The sequence below is a fragment of the Artemia franciscana genome, chromosome 16, assembly GCF_032884065.1.
Source record: "Artemia franciscana chromosome 16, ASM3288406v1, whole genome shotgun sequence".
Taxonomy (NCBI): domain Eukaryota; kingdom Metazoa; phylum Arthropoda; class Branchiopoda; order Anostraca; family Artemiidae; genus Artemia; species Artemia franciscana.
In genome coordinates this window covers 3,090,072-3,114,175 of record NC_088878.1, presented here as the reverse complement: position 1 = coordinate 3,114,175, position 24,104 = coordinate 3,090,072, and the positions used below count along the sequence as shown (strand labels likewise).

The 24,104-nt window shown below is 36.8% G+C and overlaps 1 protein-coding gene, 2 long non-coding RNA genes and 15 other non-coding genes across 18 annotated transcripts in view; 17 read left to right on the top strand and 1 right to left on the bottom strand.

Moving 5' to 3' along the window:
• The window catches only part of LOC136036902 (uncharacterized), a gene marked incomplete in the record, with an annotated part of 361,814 nt that overhangs the window by 135,443 nt on the left and 202,267 nt on the right, over positions 1 to 24,104 (bottom strand).
• Positions 260 to 423, top strand: LOC136037429 (U1 spliceosomal RNA). The gene has a single exon (XR_010619933.1). It is a non-coding gene; the product is annotated as a U1 spliceosomal RNA (small nuclear RNA).
• On the top strand, positions 1,154 to 1,269 carry LOC136037469 (U5 spliceosomal RNA). Its single transcript, XR_010619965.1, has one exon. It is a non-coding gene; the product is annotated as a U5 spliceosomal RNA (small nuclear RNA).
• LOC136037446 (U2 spliceosomal RNA) lies at positions 4,173 to 4,364 on the top strand. Its single transcript, XR_010619947.1, has one exon. It is a non-coding gene; the product is annotated as a U2 spliceosomal RNA (small nuclear RNA).
• On the top strand, positions 5,107 to 5,270 carry LOC136037434 (U1 spliceosomal RNA). Its single transcript, XR_010619937.1, has one exon. It is a non-coding gene; the product is annotated as a U1 spliceosomal RNA (small nuclear RNA).
• LOC136037468 (U5 spliceosomal RNA) lies at positions 6,001 to 6,116 on the top strand. Its single transcript, XR_010619964.1, has one exon. It is a non-coding gene; the product is annotated as a U5 spliceosomal RNA (small nuclear RNA).
• Positions 7,712 to 14,055, top strand: LOC136036903 (uncharacterized). Its single transcript, XR_010619821.1, has 2 exons — positions 7,712 to 7,964; positions 12,703 to 14,055. It is a non-coding gene; the product is annotated as an uncharacterized LOC136036903 (long non-coding RNA).
• LOC136037445 (U2 spliceosomal RNA) lies at positions 9,023 to 9,214 on the top strand. Its single transcript, XR_010619946.1, has one exon. It is a non-coding gene; the product is annotated as a U2 spliceosomal RNA (small nuclear RNA).
• LOC136037433 (U1 spliceosomal RNA) lies at positions 9,956 to 10,119 on the top strand. Its single transcript, XR_010619936.1, has one exon. It is a non-coding gene; the product is annotated as a U1 spliceosomal RNA (small nuclear RNA).
• Positions 10,850 to 10,965, top strand: LOC136037467 (U5 spliceosomal RNA). The gene has a single exon (XR_010619963.1). It is a non-coding gene; the product is annotated as a U5 spliceosomal RNA (small nuclear RNA).
• LOC136037444 (U2 spliceosomal RNA) lies at positions 13,873 to 14,064 on the top strand. Its single transcript, XR_010619945.1, has one exon. It is a non-coding gene; the product is annotated as a U2 spliceosomal RNA (small nuclear RNA).
• LOC136037431 (U1 spliceosomal RNA) lies at positions 14,806 to 14,969 on the top strand. Its single transcript, XR_010619935.1, has one exon. It is a non-coding gene; the product is annotated as a U1 spliceosomal RNA (small nuclear RNA).
• On the top strand, positions 15,700 to 15,815 carry LOC136037466 (U5 spliceosomal RNA). The gene has a single exon (XR_010619962.1). It is a non-coding gene; the product is annotated as a U5 spliceosomal RNA (small nuclear RNA).
• LOC136036904 (uncharacterized) lies at positions 17,411 to 23,753 on the top strand. The gene is made up of 2 exons (XR_010619822.1): positions 17,411 to 17,663; positions 22,401 to 23,753. It is a non-coding gene; the product is annotated as an uncharacterized LOC136036904 (long non-coding RNA).
• LOC136037443 (U2 spliceosomal RNA) lies at positions 18,723 to 18,914 on the top strand. Its single transcript, XR_010619944.1, has one exon. It is a non-coding gene; the product is annotated as a U2 spliceosomal RNA (small nuclear RNA).
• On the top strand, positions 19,654 to 19,817 carry LOC136037430 (U1 spliceosomal RNA). The gene has a single exon (XR_010619934.1). It is a non-coding gene; the product is annotated as a U1 spliceosomal RNA (small nuclear RNA).
• Positions 20,548 to 20,663, top strand: LOC136037465 (U5 spliceosomal RNA). Its single transcript, XR_010619961.1, has one exon. It is a non-coding gene; the product is annotated as a U5 spliceosomal RNA (small nuclear RNA).
• On the top strand, positions 23,571 to 23,762 carry LOC136037442 (U2 spliceosomal RNA). The gene has a single exon (XR_010619943.1). It is a non-coding gene; the product is annotated as a U2 spliceosomal RNA (small nuclear RNA).

The following is a 24,104-nucleotide window of genomic DNA, read 5'->3' as shown; positions in this document are numbered from 1 at the left end:
CAAATTGATAAGAGAGTGAGAAACCCCTGATTTTCTTTTCTCAAAAAGGTAAACTTGCATTTAAACAATCTAGAGGCTTGCATATGAAAATGAAATGGGGCATTCCTATTTTCAAAAACAATTCAGAGACTTGATTCACTGCTGTGAAAAAAGTTTTGTAAAGCTGCATCTGTTTAATAAATTAGAGTTTCTGAGTGGCATTCAAAGCAACCGGATTTATGTCGAAAGACATTCGTAAAATGTTAATTTTGAACAAATCATACTTACCTGGCTGGGGAGCTGCCTTGATCATGAAGGAGGCGCTCCCAGGGTGAGGCCTTTCCATTGCACTTCGGATTGGCTGACCCCTGTGATTACCCCAAATGGGGGTAACTCAACAGCGTAATTTTTGGTAGTGGGGGACTGCGTTCGCGCGGACCCCTGTTCACACATTGAATAGGTTTCTTCCTTTGAGCCCGTACTATGTTGTAATTTTGTGAACTGAAAGGAAAAGTATGCAAATTGATAATGTTTAAACCAAGTAATTTAGAACATCTCTTAAATAAACACATTTTGTTTTTCTTAGTCTTGTATTAAAGCAAATGATGGGGTATCAATGACCAGTCGCCATAATTAAATTAAATTGCCTAAACTCATTGAATTCCTGATGCATTTTGTTTTTGAAAATACTCTGTAATTATCAAATACTGATTTTTAAATTGAACTAGGAATCGAATCCAATTGCTGAAATTTGAATTAAGTCACAAAGGCTAGTCTTAAAAAGTGAAATGCCCTTGGTCACCACACATTTCATCAAGTCTATTGTATTGGCAACATATCAGACTAAGAATTCCTTCACTACCGCTAAGCTTCTTGGAATATTTTAATAGGGGGGCCTTTGGCTACAGCAATTGATCGACCATTCAGCTACATTACAATTATTTTTGGGCCTGATTACTGAATATTTATGTTATTTTCTGTGGATGTAGTTTTAGTAGCATGTCATTAAAGTTGCCCATGAATTGCTGTTCATTGAATATGTTTTCGCATCATATGATTTTTCGGCCCGTATTTACTTGATTGAACATTGAATTTCTTATTGCTTTCGTACCTTGTTAAAAAAAACCACGAGGATTTATTTTTATATACCCAAGTGAACCTTAGTAATTTTCATAGCTCTGGCCTCTCCTCATATCGAGTTAATCTTTCGCCTTTTACTAAAGATTACCGTGGGGATGGGCACTTGATGAGTCTTAACAAATTTTTGAATGCCGAAAGGCAGACTAGTCTACACAATTGTTGTATGTTTTAATATTTCAAGATTACTTATCTAGATATTAATATTATTTAGATACTATCTTACTTATCAAGATATTAGGGTTGTCAGACAAATAACCCTGGAAAATGCGAGATAATTGAAGTCGTTTATGAACAAAAATCCAATCTTTTCAAAAATATAAAACAAATTGTGAACTTATGGGCAAATAGTAAAAAGGGACAAATAATTGTGAAATATGGCACAACTTCCAGGGGTGTCTAAATAAGCTATGTTTATAGGGAAGTAGACGTGATTAGTGTTGTTAGTCGCCTAGTTGCCTACAGTCCTTCAGTTGACAAGTGGCTGGCTAGATGTTTGTTGTTATCTTTTGCAGATTACATCCAGGGAAGCTACTTTTCAGCGGGTAAGGGCTGCTCGAAGGCACTCTTGGTGCAATAGTGTGCCAAGTCCTAGGCGCTCTTGACTCCCAAATCTCTTAGGGCCCTCATTCCTCCCTCGTCTAGGAACTGTATTTCCATTCCAGTTTAGGGGATTCCTCTAAAATGAGGAGTTTTGAGATCTTACAGGGGCAAATCCTTTCATTTGGGGACTCCATTGATTACTAGACACAATACTCAGTCTGGGAGGAGAACACGATCCAAGAGACAATTCTCTGTGTGAAGGGAAAAGAGAATCAACAAGCGATTCTCCAAGTGAAGGGAGACCAAGAAACGGGTCTGTGAGGAGGGAGAAGCCTGGAGTCTAAATGCAAATATAACACAAAATCCCTGTGATTTACCACCTCAAAGTTTTATCTTCGTTGATACATTCGAGGAGTCTGAAGTATGGCATTCTAACAGCTAAACTAATGATTCCTCGGTCTGAAATGACTGAAATACATTCTACAACATAATTTGGCACAAGGAATTGGTGTGGTCAGGACTGGCCCATTTTTCTTTTGCAGGCCTTCCTCCAGAACCGTCCTAAATTTTACACAAGTCTATTTTGCCTCCAGAGGGAGAAGACTTTGTGATGGGCCAATGGGCCTGTACGAAATTGGAAGGGAAATGATTCTTGTATTTATTTGTTAAGCCCTTAGATGGCGTAAAAGCGATTCAAGTCCCAGCTACATTTAGTCCTCTTTTGTTTCGTTTTAAAAAGTAACTATTTCCTGGATTTATTATCCTTAGAGCATAGCCACGTAATTTATTTAGGCTAAAAAGTAAAAGGCAAAGCATTGCTCAAGAAATGTGAACAAAATTAACTCTTTCTACTAAGTCCTTCTAGCTCGACTTCATCTTATAGGACTTTTTTTTCATTTCTTTTGCTTTTCTACAGTGGCGTAATTTCGTCAAAATCCAAACTTGAAGGGGATGGAGGAGCAAAGATGGAACCCTTTGTCCAAAATAAAGTGAAAATAGCAGTAAAAACTAAAAAGAAGCCATTTGGTACCACAGAGGCACTATTTAGTACTCTAAAAAAGCTGTAAATTTACTTTAAAAAAAAGAAAAAAAAAGAGATGTGTTTCTGTAGATCCTTAAATTTATAGGTTTATATTAGTTTAGACTCAATTTTGGACGAAACTAAATTTCAAAAGGGGGTAGGGGAATGAGGTTTGGGGGAGGGGAAAAACAAGGTTTGGGAGGGGCAGTTGCACCTTACAGCTCCATAACAAATTACGACCCTACTTTTCTATGGTTTCAAACCTTAGAGTTGTTTAATAAGCTTTGATCAAATTCTCCTATAAAACTGGAGTTCTACTTGAAGGCCATCTATTCTTCAAGACAGTCTTCTGGGCTTCATGGTTAGTAAGAAGATGGAATTATAGAATTACTCAAGTAAATGATAAATGAAAAGGACAAATACTTATACAAATAAGTAAGCAATCATTTATTTGATAAAGTCTCACTGTTTCGTGTCTGTGTATCTTTCTTAGGTGATTGAAAATTCAGCTTTTGTTTCCATATTTGAAGCAAATTTAATAATCTCTTAATAAAACTTGCATTGTTACCATGTAGTATATATGGAAAACCAGTTGTTTTAATTCAGGGAAAGAAATTTTCTCTACAAGATGTTTTTCCTGCATTCCTCCTCTTAGACTCAACAAAATCTCTTCGTGGTATTATCATTGAAAAGGGGCTTGCTTTTTTTCTTTGTATTTTTGTTAAAGAAATTGAAAAAACAACGAGATTCCCCTGCCTGGAATCTGGAGAATACTGGATTTCACCCCCTCTCCCCTTCCCCTTGGGCTGTGTGTTTACAAATCTATTTTGAGCAAGGAATACAAAAAAAAAAAAAAAAAAAAAAAAAAAAAAAAAAAATACATCGGAAACTTGTTTAAATGCATTGCGCTACGTTTTAACGAGTCGGACAAAAATATCGGGGATTACCTCATTGGGTCCAGCCTTGTCCCCTAGTTTCCATGGATTGGCGCTTTTGATCAATACCAGTGGTGTCGACTGGTGGATTGACAATTTTTATTGCAAATCAGGGTGTTTTTTGGGGTATTTTTGCAAAAGAAAGTAAAAAAAAAAAAAAACAAGAGAATTGTTCTCTCTGGATTTCGAAAAAAACTCTTCTCTGTCCCCCACCCCTTTAATTGCCGTGAATTAACGTTATTCATCAATGCTGGTTCCGATCATTGTCAGCTAAAGGGCCAAGAGAATATTATCTCTGATTTAAGATGTTATCTTTTCTGATTTTGGCTTTTTGAGTGACAATTTTATCCAAGTCTTGATTGGAAAATTTACCGTTTACCATTAAAATTTAAAGATAAACTTTGATATTATGGGAAATGTTTCGTACTGTTTATAAAAATCTAAAAACAAAGTGATAAGTTAATTGAATGTTATTTGAGAATTGGAACCGAAATAAATTTTGTGACAAACTTTGTTACTCGTATTCTTATAATTATTTTGACAATCCTTGTTAAACTATCGCTTCTCGGCCTTTTGGCTAAGATCAAAGTGTAGTATCTGTTCTTATCAGCTTAATATCTGATACGGCCCCTACATGGGGCCCAGAATATTAAACTGATTTTTGGAAACCGGAGGGATGTCGGGGCTTGCTCCGCTCCCTTCACGCGTTGGCCCGGTATTGCAGTACCTCCGGGATCGGCGCACCCCTTTCGAGGGGAAACCAAAGTCCATGAACCCTAACCGATGATGGGTACAATACGGTATTCAATGTGAAGAGGGGCCCTGCCGTTAGTTACTTAGTCCTGGAATACATTGAAAATCATTTTTTTTTCATATGAAAAAAAGAAGAAACACTGTATAAAATTTATAACAATTAATGGTGAAAAAGCCAATGGGCGGACGCCATAATTAATTTAAAGTGCCCAAGCTGGATCCAAGTCGCCATGCATCTTTATCGAAAATAGTTCGTAATTATAAACTGCTGAAATTTAAATTGAGCCAATATTCGATAAAATGGCTGAAGCGATTGTTTTTGGCCTCAGGCGGCTTGGTTCTACGGTGAGTTGTTGATAGTAGTAATGACTAAAGCCCCTCCCCCCCCCCCCCTTGTATGATTGTTAGAGAGAAAATAATTGGCAAAGTCAGTAGAATGGTCACTGGGCTCTCAGAAATTAGAGTTTCAACTTTTCAGTCAAATTGATAAGAGAGTGAGAAACCCCTGATTTTCTTTTCTCAAAAAGGTAAACTTGCATTTAAACAATCTAGAGGCTTGCATATGAAAATGAAATGGGGCATTCCTATTTTCAAAAACAATTCAGAGACTTGATTCACTGCTGTGAAAAAAGTTTTGTAAAGCTGCATCTGTTTAATAAATTAGAGTTTCTGAGTGGCATTCAAAGCAACCGGATTTATGTCGAAAGACATTAGTAAAATGTTAGTTTTGAACAAACCATACTTACCTGGCTGGGGAGCTGCCTTGATCACGAAGGAGGCGCTCCCAGGGTGAGGCCTTTCCATTGCACTTCGGATTGGCTGACCCCTGTGATTACCCCAAATGGGGGTAACTCAACAGCGTAATTTTTGGTAGTGGGGGACTGCGTTCGCGCGGACCCCTGTTCACACATTGAATAGGTTTCTTGTTTTGAGCCCGTACTATGTTGTAATTTTGTGAACTGAAAGGAAAAGTATGCAAATTGATAATGTTTAAACCAAGTAATTTAGAACATCTCTTAAATAAACACATTTTGTTTTTCTTAGTCTTGTATTAAAGCAAATGATGGGGTATCAATGACCAGTCGCCATAATTAAATTAAATTGCCTAAACTCATTGAATTCCTGATGCATTTTGTTTTTGAAAATACTCTGTAATTATCAAATACTGATTTTTAAATTGAACTAGGAATCGAATCCAATTGCTGAAATTTGAATTAAGTCACAAAGGCTAGTCTTAAAAAGTGAAATGCCCTTGGTCACCACACATTTCATCAAGTCTATTGTATTGGCAACATATCAGACTAAGAATTCCTTCACTACCGCTAAGCTTCTTGGAATATTTTAATAGGGGGGCCTTTGGCTACAGCAATTGATCGACCATTCAGCTACATTACAATTATTTTTGGGCCTGATTACTGAATATTTATGTTATTTTCTGTGGATGTAGTTTTAGTAGCATGTCATTAAAGTTGCCCATGAATTGCTGTTCATTGAATATGTTTTCGCATCATATGATTTTTCGGCCCGTATTTACTTGATTGAACATTGAATTTCTTATTGCTTTCGTACCTTGTTAAAAAAAACCACGAGGATTTATTTTTATATACCCAAGTGAACCTTAGCAGTTTTCATAGCTCTGGCCTCTCCTCATATCGAGTTAATCTTTCGCCTTTTACTAAAGATTACCGTGGGGATGGGCACTTGATGAGTCTTAACAAATTTTTGAATGCCGAAAGGCAGACTAGTCTACACAATTGTTGTATGTTTTAATATTTCAAGATTACTTATCTAGATATTAATATTATTTAGATACTATCTTACTTATCAAGATATTAGGGTTGTCAGACAAATAACCCTGGAAAATGCGAGATAATTGAAGTCGTTTATGAACAAAAATCCAATCTTTTCAAAAATATAAAACAAATTGTGAACTTATGGGCAAATAGTAAAAAGGGACAAATAATTGTGAAATATGGCACAACTTCCAGGGGTGTCTAAATAAGCTATGTTTATAGGGAAGTAGACGTGATTAGTGTTGTTAGTCGCCTAGTTGCCTACAGTCCTTCAGTTGACAAGTGGCTGGCTAGATGTTTGTTGTTATCTTTTGCAGATTACATCCAGGGAAGCTACTTTTCAGCGGGTAAGGGCTGCTCGAAGGCACTCTTGGTGCAATAGTGTGCCAAGTCCTAGGCGCTCTTGACTCCCAAATCTCTTAGGGCCCTCATTCCTCCCTCGTCTAGGAACTGTATTTCCATTCCAGTTTAGGGGATTCCTCTAAAATGAGGAGTTTTGAGATCTTACAGGGGCAAATCCTTTCATTTGGGGACTCCATTGATTTCTAGACACAATACTCAGTCTGGGAGGAGAACACGATCCAAGAGACAATTCTCTGTGTGAAGGGAAAAGAGAATCAACAAGCGATTCTCCAAGTGAAGGGAGACCAAGAAACGGGTCTGTGAGGAGGGAGAAGCCTGGAGTCTAAATGCAAATATAACACAAAATCCCTGTGATTTACCACCTCAAAGTTTTATCTTCGTTGATACATTCGAGGAGTCTGAAGTATGGCATTCTAACAGCTAAACTAATGATTCCTCGGTCTGAAATGACTGAAATACATTCTACAACATATTTTGGCACAAGGAATTGGTGTGGTCAGGACTGGCCCATTTTTCTTTTGCAGGCCTTCCTCCAGAACCGTCCTAAATTTTACACAAGTCTATTTTGCCTCCAGAGGGAGAAGACTTTGTGATGGGCCAATGGGCCTGTACGAAATTGGAAGGGAAATGATTCTTGTATTTATTTGTTAAGCCCTTAGATGGCGTAAAAGCGATTCAAGTCCCAGCTACATTTAGTCCTCTTTTGTTTCGTTTTAAAAAGTAACTATTTCCTGGATTTATTATCCTTAGAGCATAGCCACGTAATTTATTTAGGCTAAAAAGTAAAAGGCAAAGCATTGCTCAAGAAATGTGAACAAAATTAACTCTTTCTACTAAGTCCTTCTAGCTCGACTTCATCTTATAGGACTTTTTTTTTTCATTTCTTTTGCTTTTCTACAGTGGCGTAATTTCGTCAAAATCCAAACTTGAAGGGGATGGAGGAGCAAAGATGGAACCCTTTGTCCAAAATAAAGTGAAAATAGCAGTAAAAACTAAAAAGAAGCCATTTGGTACCACAGAGGCACTATTTAGTACTCTAAAACAGCTGTAAATTTACTTTAAAAAAAAGAAAAAAAAAGAGATGTGTTTCTGTAGATCCTTAAATTTATAGGTTTATATTAGTTTAGACTCAATTTTGGACGAAACTAAATTTCAAAAGGGGGTAGGGGAATGAGGTTTGGGGGAGGGGAAAAACAAGGTTTGGGAGGGGCAGTTGCACCTTACAGCTCCATAACAAATTACGACCCTACTTTTCTATGGTTTCAAACCTTAGAGTTGTTTAATAAGCTTTGATCAAATTCTCTTATAAAACTGGAGTTCTACTTGAAGGCCATCTATTCTTCAAGACAGTCTTCTGGGCTTCATGGTTAGTAAGAAGATGGAATTATAGAATTACTCAAGTAAATGATAAATGAAAAGGACAAATACTTATACAAATAAGTAAGCAATCATTTATTTGATAAAGTCTCACTGTTTCGTGTCTGTGTATCTTTCTTAGGTGATTGAAAATTCAGCTTTTGTTTCCATATTTGAAGCAAATTTAATAATCTCTTAATAAAACTTGCATTGTTACCATGTAGTATATATGGAAAACCAGTTGTTTTAATTCAGGGAAAGAAATTTTCTCTACAAGATGTTTTTCCTGCATTCCTCCTCTTAGACTCAACAAAATCTCTTCGTGGTATTATCATTGAAAAGGGGCTTGCTTTTTTTCTTTGTATTTTTGTTAAAGAAATTGAAAAAACAACGAGATTCCCCTGCCTGGAATCTGGAGAATACTGGATTTCACCCCCTCTCCCCTTCCCCTTGGGCTGTGTGTTTACAAATCTATTTTGAGCAAGGAATACAAAAAAAAAAAAAAAAAAAAAAAAAAAAAAAAAAAATACATCGGAAACTTGTTTAAATGCATTGCGCTACGTTTTAACGAGTCGGACAAAAATATCGGGGATTACCTCATTGGGTCCAGCCTTGTCCCCTAGTTTCCATGGATTGGCGCTTTTGATCAATACCAGTGGTGTCGACTGGTGGATTGACAATTTTTATTGCAAATCAGGGTGTTTTTTGGGGTATTTTTGCAAAAGAAAGTAAAAAAAAACAAAAAACAAGAGAATTGTTCTCTCTGGATTTCGAAAAAAACTCTTCTCTGTCCCCCACCCCTTTAATTGCCGTGAATTAACGTTATTCATCAATGCTGGTTCCGATCATTGTCAGCTAAAGGGCCAAGAGAATATTATCTCTGATTTAAGATGTTATCTTTTCTGATTTTGGCTTTTTGAGTGACAATTTTATCCAAGTCTTGATTGGAAAATTTACCGTTTACCATTAAAATTTAAAGATAAACTTTGATATTATGGGAAATGTTTCGTACTGTTTATAAAAATCTAAAAACAAAGTGATAAGTTAATTGAATGTTATTTGAGAATTGGAACCGAAATAAATTTTGTGACAAACTTTGTTACTCGTATTCTTATAATTATTTTGACAATCCTTGTTAAACTATCGCTTCTCGGCCTTTTGGCTAAGATCAAAGTGTAGTATCTGTTCTTATCAGCTTAATATCTGATACGGCCCCTACATGGGGCCCAGAATATTAAACTGATTTTTGGAAACCGGAGGGATGTCGGGGCTTGCTCCGCTCCCTTCACGCGTTGGCCCGGTATTGCAGTACCTCCGGGATCGGCGCACCCCTTTCGAGGGGAAACCAAAGTCCATGAACCCTAACCGATGATGGGTACAATACGGTATTCAATGTGAAGAGGGGCCCTGCCGTTAGTTACTTAGTCCTGGAATACATTGAAAATCATTTTTTTTTCATATGAAAAAAAGAAGAAACACTGTATAAAATTTATAACAATTAATGGTGAAAAAGCCAATGGGCGGACGCCATAATTAATTTAAAGTGCCCAAGCTGGATCCAAGTCGCCATGCATCTTTATCGAAAATAGTTCGTAATTATAAACTGCTGAAATTTAAATTGAGCCAATATTCGATAAAATGGCTGAAGCGATTGTTTTTGGCCTCAGGCGGCTTGGTTCTACGGTGAGTTGTTGATAGTAGTAATGACTAAAGCCCCTCCCCCCCCCCCCTTGTATGATTGTTAGAGAGAAAATAATTGGCAAAGTCAGTAGAATGGTCACTGGGCTCTCAGAAATTAGAGTTTCAACTTTTCAGTCAAATTGATAAGAGAGTGAGAAACCCCTGATTTTCTTTTCTCAAAAAGGTAAACTTGCATTTAAACAATCTAGAGGCTTGCATATGAAAATGAAATGGGGCATTCCTATTTTCAAAAACAATTCAGAGACTTGATTCACTGCTGTGAAAAAAGTTTTGTAAAGCTGCATCTGTTTAATAAATTAGAGTTTCTGAGTGGCATTCAAAGCAACCGGATTTATGTCGAAAGACATTAGTAAAATGTTAGTTTTGAACAAACCATACTTACCTGGCTGGGGAGCTGCCTTGATCACGAAGGAGGCGCTCCCAGGGTGAGGCCTTTCCATTGCACTTCGGATTGGCTGACCCCTGTGATTACCCCAAATGGGGGTAACTCAACAGCGTAATTTTTGGTAGTGGGGGACTGCGTTCGCGCGGACCCCTGTTCACACATTGAATAGGTTTCTTGTTTTGAGCCCGTACTATGTTGTAATTTTGTGAACTGAAAGGAAAAGTATGCAAATTGATAATGTTTAAACCAAGTAATTTAGAACATCTCTTAAATAAACACATTTTGTTTTTCTTAGTCTTGTATTAAAGCAAATGATGGGGTATCAATGACCAGTCGCCATAATTAAATTAAATTGCCTAAACTCATTGAATTCCTGATGCATTTTGTTTTTGAAAATACTCTGTAATTATCAAATACTGATTTTTAAATTGAACTAGGAATCGAATCCAATTGCTGAAATTTGAATTAAGTCACAAAGGCTAGTCTTAAAAAGTGAAATGCCCTTGGTCACCACACATTTCATCAAGTCTATTGTATTGGCAACATATCAGACTAAGAATTCCTTCACTACCGCTAAGCTTCTTGGAATATTTTAATAGGGGGGCCTTTGGCTACAGCAATTGATCGACCATTCAGCTACATTACAATTATTTTTGGGCCTGATTACTGAATATTTATGTTATTTTCTGTGGATGTAGTTTTAGTAGCATGTCATTAAAGTTGCCCATGAATTGCTGTTCATTGAATATGTTTTCGCATCATATGATTTTTCGGCCCGTATTTACTTGATTGAACATTGAATTTCTTATTGCTTTCGTACCTTGTTAAAAAAAACCACGAGGATTTATTTTTATATACCCAAGTGAACCTTAGCAGTTTTCATAGCTCTGGCCTCTCCTCATATCGAGTTAATCTTTCGCCTTTTACTAAAGATTACCGTGGGGATGGGCACTTGATGAGTCTTAACAAATTTTTGAATGCCGAAAGGCAGACTAGTCTACACAATTGTTGTATGTTTTAATATTTCAAGATTACTTATCTAGATATTAATATTATTTAGATACTATCTTACTTATCAAGATATTAGGGTTGTCAGACAAATAACCCTGGAAAATGCGAGATAATTGAAGTCGTTTATGAACAAAAATCCAATCTTTTCAAAAATATAAAACAAATTGTGAACTTATGGGCAAATAGTAAAAAGGGACAAATAATTGTGAAATATGGCACAACTTCCAGGGGTGTCTAAATAAGCTATGTTTATAGGGAAGTAGACGTGATTAGTGTTGTTAGTCGCCTAGTTGCCTACAGTCCTTCAGTTGACAAGTGGCTGGCTAGATGTTTGTTGTTATCTTTTGCAGATTACATCCAGGGAAGCTACTTTTCAGCGGGTAAGGGCTGCTCGAAGGCACTCTTGGTGCAATAGTGTGCCAAGTCCTAGGCGCTCTTGACTCCCAAATCTCTTAGGGCCCTCATTCCTCCCTCGTCTAGGAACTGTATTTCCATTCCAGTTTAGGGGATTCCTCTAAAATGAGGAGTTTTGAGATCTTACAGGGGCAAATCCTTTCATTTGGGGACTCCATTGATTTCTAGACACAATACTCAGTCTGGGAGGAGAACACGATCCAAGAGACAATTCTCTGTGTGAAGGGAAAAGAGAATCAACAAGCGATTCTCCAAGTGAAGGGAGACCAAGAAACGGGTCTGTGAGGAGGGAGAAGCCTGGAGTCTAAATGCAAATATAACACAAAATCCCTGTGATTTACCACCTCAAAGTTTTATCTTCGTTGATACATTCGAGGAGTCTGAAGTATGGCATTCTAACAGCTAAACTAATGATTCCTCGGTCTGAAATGACTGAAATACATTCTACAACATATTTTGGCACAAGGAATTGGTGTGGTCAGGACTGGCCCATTTTTCTTTTGCAGGCCTTCCTCCAGAACCGTCCTAAATTTTACACAAGTCTATTTTGCCTCCAGAGGGAGAAGACTTTGTGATGGGCCAATGGGCCTGTACGAAATTGGAAGGGAAATGATTCTTGTATTTATTTGTTAAGCCCTTAGATGGCGTAAAAGCGATTCAAGTCCCAGCTACATTTAGTCCTCTTTTGTTTCGTTTTAAAAAGTAACTATTTCCTGGATTTATTATCCTTAGAGCATAGCCACGTAATTTATTTAGGCTAAAAAGTAAAAGGCAAAGCATTGCTCAAGAAATGTGAACAAAATTAACTCTTTCTACTAAGTCCTTCTAGCTCGACTTCATCTTATAGGACTTTTTTTTTTCATTTCTTTTGCTTTTCTACAGTGGCGTAATTTCGTCAAAATCCAAACTTGAAGGGGATGGAGGAGCAAAGATGGAACCCTTTGTCCAAAATAAAGTGAAAATAGCAGTAAAAACTAAAAAGAAGCCATTTGGTACCACAGAGGCACTATTTAGTACTCTAAAACAGCTGTAAATTTACTTTAAAAAAAAGAAAAAAAAAGAGATGTGTTTCTGTAGATCCTTAAATTTATAGGTTTATATTAGTTTAGACTCAATTTTGGACGAAACTAAATTTCAAAAGGGGGTAGGGGAATGAGGTTTGGGGGAGGGGAAAAACAAGGTTTGGGAGGGGCAGTTGCACCTTACAGCTCCATAACAAATTACGACCCTACTTTTCTATGGTTTCAAACCTTAGAGTTGTTTAATAAGCTTTGATCAAATTCTCTTATAAAACTGGAGTTCTACTTGAAGGCCATCTATTCTTCAAGACAGTCTTCTGGGCTTCATGGTTAGTAAGAAGATGGAATTATAGAATTACTCAAGTAAATGATAAATGAAAAGGACAAATACTTATACAAATAAGTAAGCAATCATTTATTTGATAAAGTCTCACTGTTTCGTGTCTGTGTATCTTTCTTAGGTGATTGAAAATTCAGCTTTTGTTTCCATATTTGAAGCAAATTTAATAATCTCTTAATAAAACTTGCATTGTTACCATGTAGTATATATGGAAAACCAGTTGTTTTAATTCAGGGAAAGAAATTTTCTCTACAAGATGTTTTTCCTGCATTCCTCCTCTTAGACTCAACAAAATCTCTTCGTGGTATTATCATTGAAAAGGGGCTTGCTTTTTTTCTTTGTATTTTTGTTAAAGAAATTGAAAAAACAACGAGATTCCCCTGCCTGGAATCTGGAGAATACTGGATTTCACCCCCTCTCCCCTTCCCCTTGGGCTGTGTGTTTACAAATCTATTTTGAGCAAGGAATACAAAAAAAAAAAAAAAAAAAAAAAAAAAAAAAAAAAAATACATCGGAAACTTGTTTAAATGCATTGCGCTACGTTTTAACGAGTCGGACAAAAATATCGGGGATTACCTCATTGGGTCCAGCCTTGTCCCCTAGTTTCCATGGATTGGCGCTTTTGATCAATACCAGTGGTGTCGACTGGTGGATTGACAATTTTTATTGCAAATCAGGGTGTTTTTTGGGGTATTTTTGCAAAAGAAAGTAAAAAAAAACAAAAAACAAGAGAATTGTTCTCTCTGGATTTCGAAAAAAACTCTTCTCTGTCCCCCACCCCTTTAATTGCCGTGAATTAACGTTATTCATCAATGCTGGTTCCGATCATTGTCAGCTAAAGGGCCAAGAGAATATTATCTCTGATTTAAGATGTTATCTTTTCTGATTTTGGCTTTTTGAGTGACAATTTTATCCAAGTCTTGATTGGAAAATTTACCGTTTACCATTAAAATTTAAAGATAAACTTTGATATTATGGGAAATGTTTCGTACTGTTTATAAAAATCTAAAAACAAAGTGATAAGTTAATTGAATGTTATTTGAGAATTGGAACCGAAATAAATTTTGTGACAAACTTTGTTACTCGTATTCTTATAATTATTTTGACAATCCTTGTTAAACTATCGCTTCTCGGCCTTTTGGCTAAGATCAAAGTGTAGTATCTGTTCTTATCAGCTTAATATCTGATACGGCCCCTACATGGGGCCCAGAATATTAAACTGATTTTTGGAAACCGGAGGGATGTCGGGGCTTGCTCCGCTCCCTTCACGCGTTGGCCCGGTATTGCAGTACCTCCGGGATCGGCGCACCCCTTTCGAGGGGAAACCAAAGTCCATGAACCCTAACCGATGATGGGTACAATACGGTATTCAATGTGAAGAGGGGCCCTGCCGTTAGTTACTTAGTCCTGGAATACATTGAAAATCATTTTTTTTTCATATGAAAAAAAGAAGAAACACTGTATAAAATTTATAACAATTAATGGTGAAAAAGCCAATGGGCGGACGCCATAATTAATTTAAAGTGCCCAAGCTGGATCCAAGTCGCCATGCATCTTTATCGAAAATAGTTCGTAATTATAAACTGCTGAAATTTAAATTGAGCCAATATTCGATAAAATGGCTGAAGCGATTGTTTTTGGCCTCAGGCGGCTTGGTTCTACGGTGAGTTGTTGATAGTAGTAATGACTAAAGCCCCTCCCCCCCCCCCCTTGTATGATTGTTAGAGAGAAAATAATTGGCAAAGTCAGTAGAATGGTCACTGGGCTCTCAGAAATTAGAGTTTCAACTTTTCAGTCAAATTGATAAGAGAGTGAGAAACCCCTGATTTTCTTTTCTCAAAAAGGTAAACTTGCATTTAAACAATCTAGAGGCTTGCATATGAAAATGAAATGGGGCATTCCTATTTTCAAAAACAATTCAGAGACTTGATTCACTGCTGTGAAAAAAGTTTTGTAAAGCTGCATCTGTTTAATAAATTAGAGTTTCTGAGTGGCATTCAAAGCAACCGGATTTATGTCGAAAGACATTAGTAAAATGTTAGTTTTGAACAAACCATACTTACCTGGCTGGGGAGCTGCCTTGATCACGAAGGAGGCGCTCCCAGGGTGAGGCCTTTCCATTGCACTTCGGATTGGCTGACCCCTGTGATTACCCCAAATGGGGGTAACTCAACAGCGTAATTTTTGGTAGTGGGGGACTGCGTTCGCGCGGACCCCTGTTCACACATTGAATAGGTTTCTTGTTTTGAGCCCGTACTATGTTGTAATTTTGTGAACTGAAAGGAAAAGTATGCAAATTGATAATGTTTAAACCAAGTAATTTAGAACATCTCTTAAATAAACACATTTTGTTTTTCTTAGTCTTGTATTAAAGCAAATGATGGGGTATCAATGACCAGTCGCCATAATTAAATTAAATTGCCTAAACTCATTGAATTCCTGATGCATTTTGTTTTTGAAAATACTCTGTAATTATCAAATACTGATTTTTAAATTGAACTAGGAATCGAATCCAATTGCTGAAATTTGAATTAAGTCACAAAGGCTAGTCTTAAAAAGTGAAATGCCCTTGGTCACCACACATTTCATCAAGTCTATTGTATTGGCAACATATCAGACTAAGAATTCCTTCACTACCGCTAAGCTTCTTGGAATATTTTAATAGGGGGGCCTTTGGCTACAGCAATTGATCGACCATTCAGCTACATTACAATTATTTTTGGGCCTGATTACTGAATATTTATGTTATTTTCTGTGGATGTAGTTTTAGTAGCATGTCATTAAAGTTGCCCATGAATTGCTGTTCATTGAATATGTTTTCGCATCATATGATTTTTCGGCCCGTATTTACTTGATTGAACATTGAATTTCTTATTGCTTTCGTACCTTGTTAAAAAAAACCACGAGGATTTATTTTTATATACCCAAGTGAACCTTAGCAGTTTTCATAGCTCTGGCCTCTCCTCATATCGAGTTAATCTTTCGCCTTTTACTAAAGATTACCGTGGGGATGGGCACTTGATGAGTCTTAACAAATTTTTGAATGCCGAAAGGCAGACTAGTCTACACAATTGTTGTATGTTTTAATATTTCAAGATTACTTATCTAGATATTAATATTATTTAGATACTATCTTACTTATCAAGATATTAGGGTTGTCAGACAAATAACCCTGGAAAATGCGAGATAATTGAAGTCGTTTATGAACAAAAATCCAATCTTTTCAAAAATATAAAACAAATTGTGAACTTATGGGCAAATAGTAAAAAGGGACAAATAATTGTGAAATATGGCACAACTTCCAGGGGTGTCTAAATAAGCTATGTTTATAGGGAAGTAGACGTGATTAGTGTTGTTAGTCGCCTAGTTGCCTACAGTCCTTCAGTTGACAAGTGGCTGGCTAGATGTTTGTTGTTATCTTTTGCAGATTACATCCAGGGAAGCTACTTTTCAGCGGGTAAGGGCTGCTCGAAGGCACTCTTGGTGCAATAGTGTGCCAAGTCCTAGGCGCTCTTGACTCCCAAATCTCTTAGGGCCCTCATTCCTCCCTCGTCTAGGAACTGTATTTCCATTCCAGTTTAGGGGATTCCTCTAAAATGAGGAGTTTTGAGATCTTACAGGGGCAAATCCTTTCATTTGGGGACTCCATTGATTTCTAGACACAATACTCAGTCTGGGAGGAGAACACGATCCAAGAGACAATTCTCTGTGTGAAGGGAAAAGAGAATCAACAAGCGATTCTCCAAGTGAAGGGAGACCAAGAAACGGGTCTGTGAGGAGGGAGAAGCCTGGAGTCTAAATGCAAATATAACACAAAATCCCTGTGATTTACCACCTCAAAGTTTTATCTTCGTTGATACATTCGAGGAGTCTGAAGTATGGCATTCTAACAGCTAAACTAATGATTCCTCGGTCTGAAATGACTGAAATACATTCTACAACATATTTTGGCACAAGGAATTGGTGTGGTCAGGACTGGCCCATTTTTCTTTTGCAGGCCTTCCTCCAGAACCGTCCTAAATTTTACACAAGTCTATTTTGCCTCCAGAGGGAGAAGACTTTGTGATGGGCCAATGGGCCTGTACGAAATTGGAAGGGAAATGATTCTTGTATTTATTTGTTAAGCCCTTAGATGGCGTAAAAGCGATTCAAGTCCCAGCTACATTTAGTCCTCTTTTGTTTCGTTTTAAAAAGTAACTATTTCCTGGATTTATTATCCTTAGAGCATAGCCACGTAATTTATTTAGGCTAAAAAGTAAAAGGCAAAGCATTGCTCAAGAAATGTGAACAAAATTAACTCTTTCTACTAAGTCCTTCTAGCTCGACTTCATCTTATAGGACTTTTTTTTTTCATTTCTTTTGCTTTTCTACAGTGGCGTAATTTCGTCAAAATCCAAACTTGAAGGGGATGGAGGAGCAAAGATGGAACCCTTTGTCCAAAATAAAGTGAAAATAGCAGTAAAAACTAAAAAGAAGCCATTTGGTACCACAGAGGCACTATTTAGTACTCTAAAACAGCTGTAAATTTACTTTAAAAAAAAGAAAAAAAAAGAGATGTGTTTCTGTAGATCCTTAAATTTATAGGTTTATATTAGTTTAGACTCAATTTTGGACGAAACTAAATTTCAAAAGGGGGTAGGGGAATGAGGTTTGGGGGAGGGGAAAAACAAGGTTTGGGAGGGGCAGTTGCACCTTACAGCTCCATAACAAATTACGACCCTACTTTTCTATGGTTTCAAACCTTAGAGTTGTTTAATAAGCTTTGATCAAATTCTCTTATAAAACTGGAGTTCTACTTGAAGGCCATCTATTCTTCAAGACAGTCTTCTGGGCTTCATGGTTAGTAAGAAGATGGAATTATAGAATTACTCAAGTAAATGATAAATGAAAAGGACAAATACTTATACAAATAAGTAAGCAATCATTTATTTGATAAAGTCTCACTGTTTCGTGTCTGTGTATCTTTCTTAGGTGATTGAAAATTCAGCTTTTGTTTCCATATTTGAAGCAAATTTAATAATCTCTTAATAAAACTTGCATTGTTACCATGTAGTATATATGGAAAACCAGTTGTTTTAATTCAGGGAAAGAAATTTTCTCTACAAGATGTTTTTCCTGCATTCCTCCTCTTAGACTCAACAAAATCTCTTCGTGGTATTATCATTGAAAAGGGGCTTGCTTTTTTTCTTTGTATTTTTGTTAAAGAAATTGAAAAAACAACGAGATTCCCCTGCCTGGAATCTGGAGAATACTGGATTTCACCCCCTCTCCCCTTCCCCTTGGGCTGTGTGTTTACAAATCTATTTTGAGCAAGGAATACAAAAAAAAAAAAAAAAAAAAAAAAAAAAAAAAAAAAATACATCGGAAACTTGTTTAAATGCATTGCGCTACGTTTTAACGAGTCGGACAAAAATATCGGGGATTACCTCATTGGGTCCAGCCTTGTCCCCTAGTTTCCATGGATTGGCGCTTTTGATCAATACCAGTGGTGTCGACTGGTGGATTGACAATTTTTATTGCAAATCAGGGTGTTTTTTGGGGTATTTTTGCAAAAGAAAGTAAAAAAAAACAAAAAACAAGAGAATTGTTCTCTCTGGATTTCGAAAAAAACTCTTCTCTGTCCCCCACCCCTTTAATTGCCGTGAATTAACGTTATTCATCAATGCTGGTTCCGATCATTGTCAGCTAAAGGGCCAAGAGAATATTATCTCTGATTTAAGATGTTATCTTTTCTGATTTTGGCTTTTTGAGTGACAATTTTATCCAAGTCTTGATTGGAAAATTTACCGTTTACCATTAAAATTTAAAGATAAACTTTGATATTATGGGAAATGTTTCGTACTGTTTATAAAAATCTAAAAACAAAGTGATAAGTTAATTGAATGTTATTTGAGAATTGGAACCGAAATAAATTTTGTGACAAACTTTGTTACTCGTATTCTTATAATTATTTTGACAATCCTTGTTAAACTATCGCTTCTCGGCCTTTTGGCTAAGATCAAAGTGTAGTATCTGTTCTTATCAGCTTAATATCTGATACGGCCCCTACATGGGGCCCAGAATATTAAACTGATTTTTGGAAACCGGAGGGATGTCGGGGCTTGCTCCGCTCCCTTCACGCGTTGGCCCGGTATTGCAGTACCTCCGGGATCGGCGCACCCCTTTCGAGGGGAAACCAAAGTCCATGAACCCTAACCGATGATGGGTACAATACGGTATTCAATGTGAAGAGGGGCCCTGCCGTTAGTTACTTAGTCCTGGAATACATTGAAAATCATTTTTTTTTCATATGAAAAAAAGAAGAAACACTGTATAAAATTTATAACAATTAATGGTGAAAAAGCCAATGGGCGGACGCCATAATTAATTTAAAGTGCCCAAGCTGGATCCAAGTCGCCATGCATCTTTATCGAAAATAGTTCGTAATTATAAACTGCTGAAATTTAAATTGAGCCAATATTCGATAAAATGGCTGAAGCGATTGTTTTTGGCCTCAGGCGGCTTGGTTCTACGGTGAGTTGTTGATAGTAGTAATGACTAAAGCCCCTCCCCCCCCCCTTGTATGATTGTTAGAGAGAAAATAATTGGCAAAGTCAGTAGAATGGTCACTGGGCTCTCAGAAATTAGAGTTTCAACTTTTCAGTCAAATTGATAAGAGAGTGAGAAACCCCTGATTTTCTTTTCTCAAAAAGGTAAACTTGCATTTAAACAATCTAGAGGCTTGCATATGAAAATGAAATGGGGCATTCCTATTTTCAAAAACAATTCAGAGACTTGATTCACTGCTGTGAAAAAAGTTTTGTAAAGCTGCATCTGTTTAATAAATTAGAGTTTCTGAGTGGCATTCAAAGCAACCGGATTTATGTCGAAAGACATTAGTAAAATGTTAGTTTTGAACAAACCATACTTACCTGGCTGGGGAGCTGCCTTGATCACGAAGGAGGCGCTCCCAGGGTGAGGCCTTTCCATTGCACTTCGGATTGGCTGACCCCTGTGATTACCCCAAATGGGGGTAACTCAACAGCGTAATTTTTGGTAGTGGGGGACTGCGTTCGCGCGGACCCCTGTTCACACATTGAATAGGTTTCTTGTTTTGAGCCCGTACTATGTTGTAATTTTGTGAACTGAAAGGAAAAGTATGCAAATTGATAATGTTTAAACCAAGTAATTTAGAACATCTCTTAAATAAACACATTTTGTTTTTCTTAGTCTTGTATTAAAGCAAATGATGGGGTATCAATGACCAGTCGCCATAATTAAATTAAATTGCCTAAACTCATTGAATTCCTGATGCATTTTGTTTTTGAAAATACTCTGTAATTATCAAATACTGATTTTTAAATTGAACTAGGAATCGAATCCAATTGCTGAAATTTGAATTAAGTCACAAAGGCTAGTCTTAAAAAGTGAAATGCCCTTGGTCACCACACATTTCATCAAGTCTATTGTATTGGCAACATATCAGACTAAGAATTCCTTCACTACCGCTAAGCTTCTTGGAATATTTTAATAGGGGGGCCTTTGGCTACAGCAATTGATCGACCATTCAGCTACATTACAATTATTTTTGGGCCTGATTACTGAATATTTATGTTATTTTCTGTGGATGTAGTTTTAGTAGCATGTCATTAAAGTTGCCCATGAATTGCTGTTCATTGAATATGTTTTCGCATCATATGATTTTTCGGCCCGTATTTACTTGATTGAACATTGAATTTCTTATTGCTTTCGTACCTTGTTAAAAAAAACCACGAGGATTTATTTTTATATACCCAAGTGAACCTTAGCAGTTTTCATAGCTCTGGCCTCTCCTCATATCGAGTTAATCTTTCGCCTTTTACTAAAGATTACCGTGGGGATGGGCACTTGATGAGTCTTAACAAATTTTTGAATGCCGAAAGGCAGACTAGTCTACACAATTGTTGTATGTTTTAATATTTCAAGATTACTTATCTAGATATTAATATTATTTAGATACTATCTTACTTATCAAGATATTAGGGTTGTCAGACAAATAACCCTGGAAAATGCGAGATAATTGAAGTCGTTTATGAACAAAAATCCAATCTTTTCAAAAATATAAAACAAATTGTGAACTTATGGGCAAATAGTAAAAAGGGACAAATAATTGTGAAATATGGCACAACTTCCAGGGGTGTCTAAATAAGCTATGTTTATAGGGAAGTAGACGTGATTAGTGTTGTTAGTCGCCTAGTTGCCTACAGTCCTTCAGTTGACAAGTGGCTGGCTAGATGTTTGTTGTTATCTTTTGCAGATTACATCCAGGGAAGCTACTTTTCAGCGGGTAAGGGCTGCTCGAAGGCACTCTTGGTGCAATAGTGTGCCAAGTCCTAGGCGCTCTTGACTCCCAAATCTCTTAGGGCCCTCATTCCTCCCTCGTCTAGGAACTGTATTTCCATTCCAGTTTAGGGGATTCCTCTAAAATGAGGAGTTTTGAGATCTTACAGGGGCAAATCCTTTCATTTGGGGACTCCATTGATTTCTAGACACAATACTCAGTCTGGGAGGAGAACACGATCCAAGAGACAATTCTCTGTGTGAAGGGAAAAGAGAATCAACAAGCGATTCTCCAAGTGAAGGGAGACCAAGAAACGGGTCTGTGAGGAGGGAGAAGCCTGGAGTCTAAATGCAAATATAACACAAAATCCCTGTGATTTACCACCTCAAAGTTTTATCTTCGTTGATACATTCGAGGAGTCTGAAGTATGGCATTCTAACAGCTAAACTAATGATTCCTCGGTCTGAAATGACTGAAATACATTCTACAACATATTTTGGCACAAGGAATTGGTGTGGTCAGGACTGGCCCATTTTTCTTTTGCAGGCCTTCCTCCAGAACCGTCCTAAATTTTACACAAGTCTATTTTGCCTCCAGAGGGAGAAGACTTTGTGATGGGCCAATGGGCCTGTACGAAATTGGAAGGGAAATGATTCTTGTATTTATTTGTTAAGCCCTTAGATGGCGTAAAAGCGATTCAAGTCCCAGCTACATTTAGTCCTCTTTTGTTTCGTTTTAAAAAGTAACTATTTCCTGGATTTATTATCCTTAGAGCATAGCCACGTAATTTATTTAGGCTAAAAAGTAAAAGGCAAAGCATTGCTCAAGAAATGTGAACAAAATTAACTCTTTCTACTAAGTCCTTCTAGCTCGACTTCATCTTATAGGACTTTTTTTTTTCATTTCTTTTGCTTTTCTACAGTGGCGTAATTTCGTCAAAATCCAAACTTGAAGGGGATGGAGGAGCAAAGATGGAACCCTTTGTCCAAAATAAAGTGAAAATAGCAGTAAAAACTAAAAAGAAGCCATTTGGTACCACAGAGGCACTATTTAGTACTCTAAAACAGCTGTAAATTTACTTTAAAAAAAAGAAAAAAAAAGAGATGTGTTTCTGTAGATCCTTAAATTTATAGGTTTATATTAGTTTAGACTCAATTTTGGACGAAACTAAATTTCAAAAGGGGGTAGGGGAATGAGGTTTGGGGGAGGGGAAAAACAAGGTTTGGGAGGGGCAGTTGCACCTTACAGCTCCATAACAAATTACGACCCTACTTTTCTATGGTTTCAAACCTTAGAGTTGTTTAATAAGCTTTGATCAAATTCTCTTATAAAACTGGAGTTCTACTTGAAGGCCATCTATTCTTCAAGACAGTCTTCTGGGCTTCATGGTTAGTAAGAAGATGGAATTATAGAATTACTCAAGTAAATGATAAATGAAAAGGACAAATACTTATACAAATAAGTAAGCAATCATTTATTTGATAAAGTCTCACTGTTTCGTGTCTGTGTATCTTTCTTAGGTGATTGAAAATTCAGCTTTTGTTTCCATATTTGAAGCAAATTTAATAATCTCTTAATAAAACTTGCATTGTTACCATGTAGTATATATGGAAAACCAGTTGTTTTAATTCAGGGAAAGAAATTTTCTCTACAAGATGTTTTTCCTGCATTCCTCCTCTTAGACTCAACAAAATCTCTTCGTGGTATTATCATTGAAAAGGGGCTTGCTTTTTTTCTTTGTATTTTTGTTAAAGAAATTGAAAAAACAACGAGATTCCCCTGCCTGGAATCTGGAGAATACTGGATTTCACCCCCTCTCCCCTTCCCCTTGGGCTGTGTGTTTACAAATCTATTTTGAGCAAGGAATACAAAAAAAAAAAAAAAAAAAAAAAAAAAAAAAAAAAAATACATCGGAAACTTGTTTAAATGCATTGCGCTACGTTTTAACGAGTCGGACAAAAATATCGGGGATTACCTCATTGGGTCCAGCCTTGTCCCCTAGTTTCCATGGATTGGCGCTTTTGATCAATACCAGTGGTGTCGACTGGTGGATTGACAATTTTTATTGCAAATCAGGGTGTTTTTTGGGGTATTTTTGCAAAAGAAAGTAAAAAAAAACAAAAAACAAGAGAATTGTTCTCTCTGGATTTCGAAAAAAACTCTTCTCTGTCCCCCACCCCTTTAATTGCCGTGAATTAACGTTATTCATCAATGCTGGTTCCGATCATTGTCAGCTAAAGGGCCAAGAGAATATTATCTCTGATTTAAGATGTTATCTTTTCTGATTTTGGCTTTTTGAGTGACAATTTTATCCAAGTCTTGATTGGAAAATTTACCGTTTACCATTAAAATTTAAAGATAAACTTTGATATTATGGGAAATGTTTCGTACTGTTTATAAAAATCTAAAAACAAAGTGATAAGTTAATTGAATGTTATTTGAGAATTGGAACCGAAATAAATTTTGTGACAAACTTTGTTACTCGTATTCTTATAATTATTTTGACAATCCTTGTTAAACTATCGCTTCTCGGCCTTTTGGCTAAGATCAAAGTGTAGTATCTGTTCTTATCAGCTTAATATCTGATACGGCCCCTACATGGGGCCCAGAATATTAAACTGATTTTTGGAAACCGGAGGGATGTCGGGGCTTGCTCCGCTCCCTTCACGCGTTGGCCCGGTATTGCAGTACCTCCGGGATCGGCGCACCCCTTTCGAGGGGAAACCAAAGTCCATGAACCCTAACCGATGATGGGTACAATACGGTATTCAATGTGAAGAGGGGCCCTGCCGTTAGTTACTTAGTCCTGGAATACATTGAAAATCATTTTTTTTTCATATGAAAAAAAGAAGAAACACTGTATAAAATTTATAACAATTAATGGTGAAAAAGCCAATGGGCGGACGCCATAATTAATTTAAAGTGCCCAAGCTGGATCCAAGTCGCCATGCATCTTTATCGAAAATAGTTCGTAATTATAAACTGCTGAAATTTAAATTGAGCCAATATTCGATAAAATGGCTGAAGCGATTGTTTTTGGCCTCAGGCGGCTTGG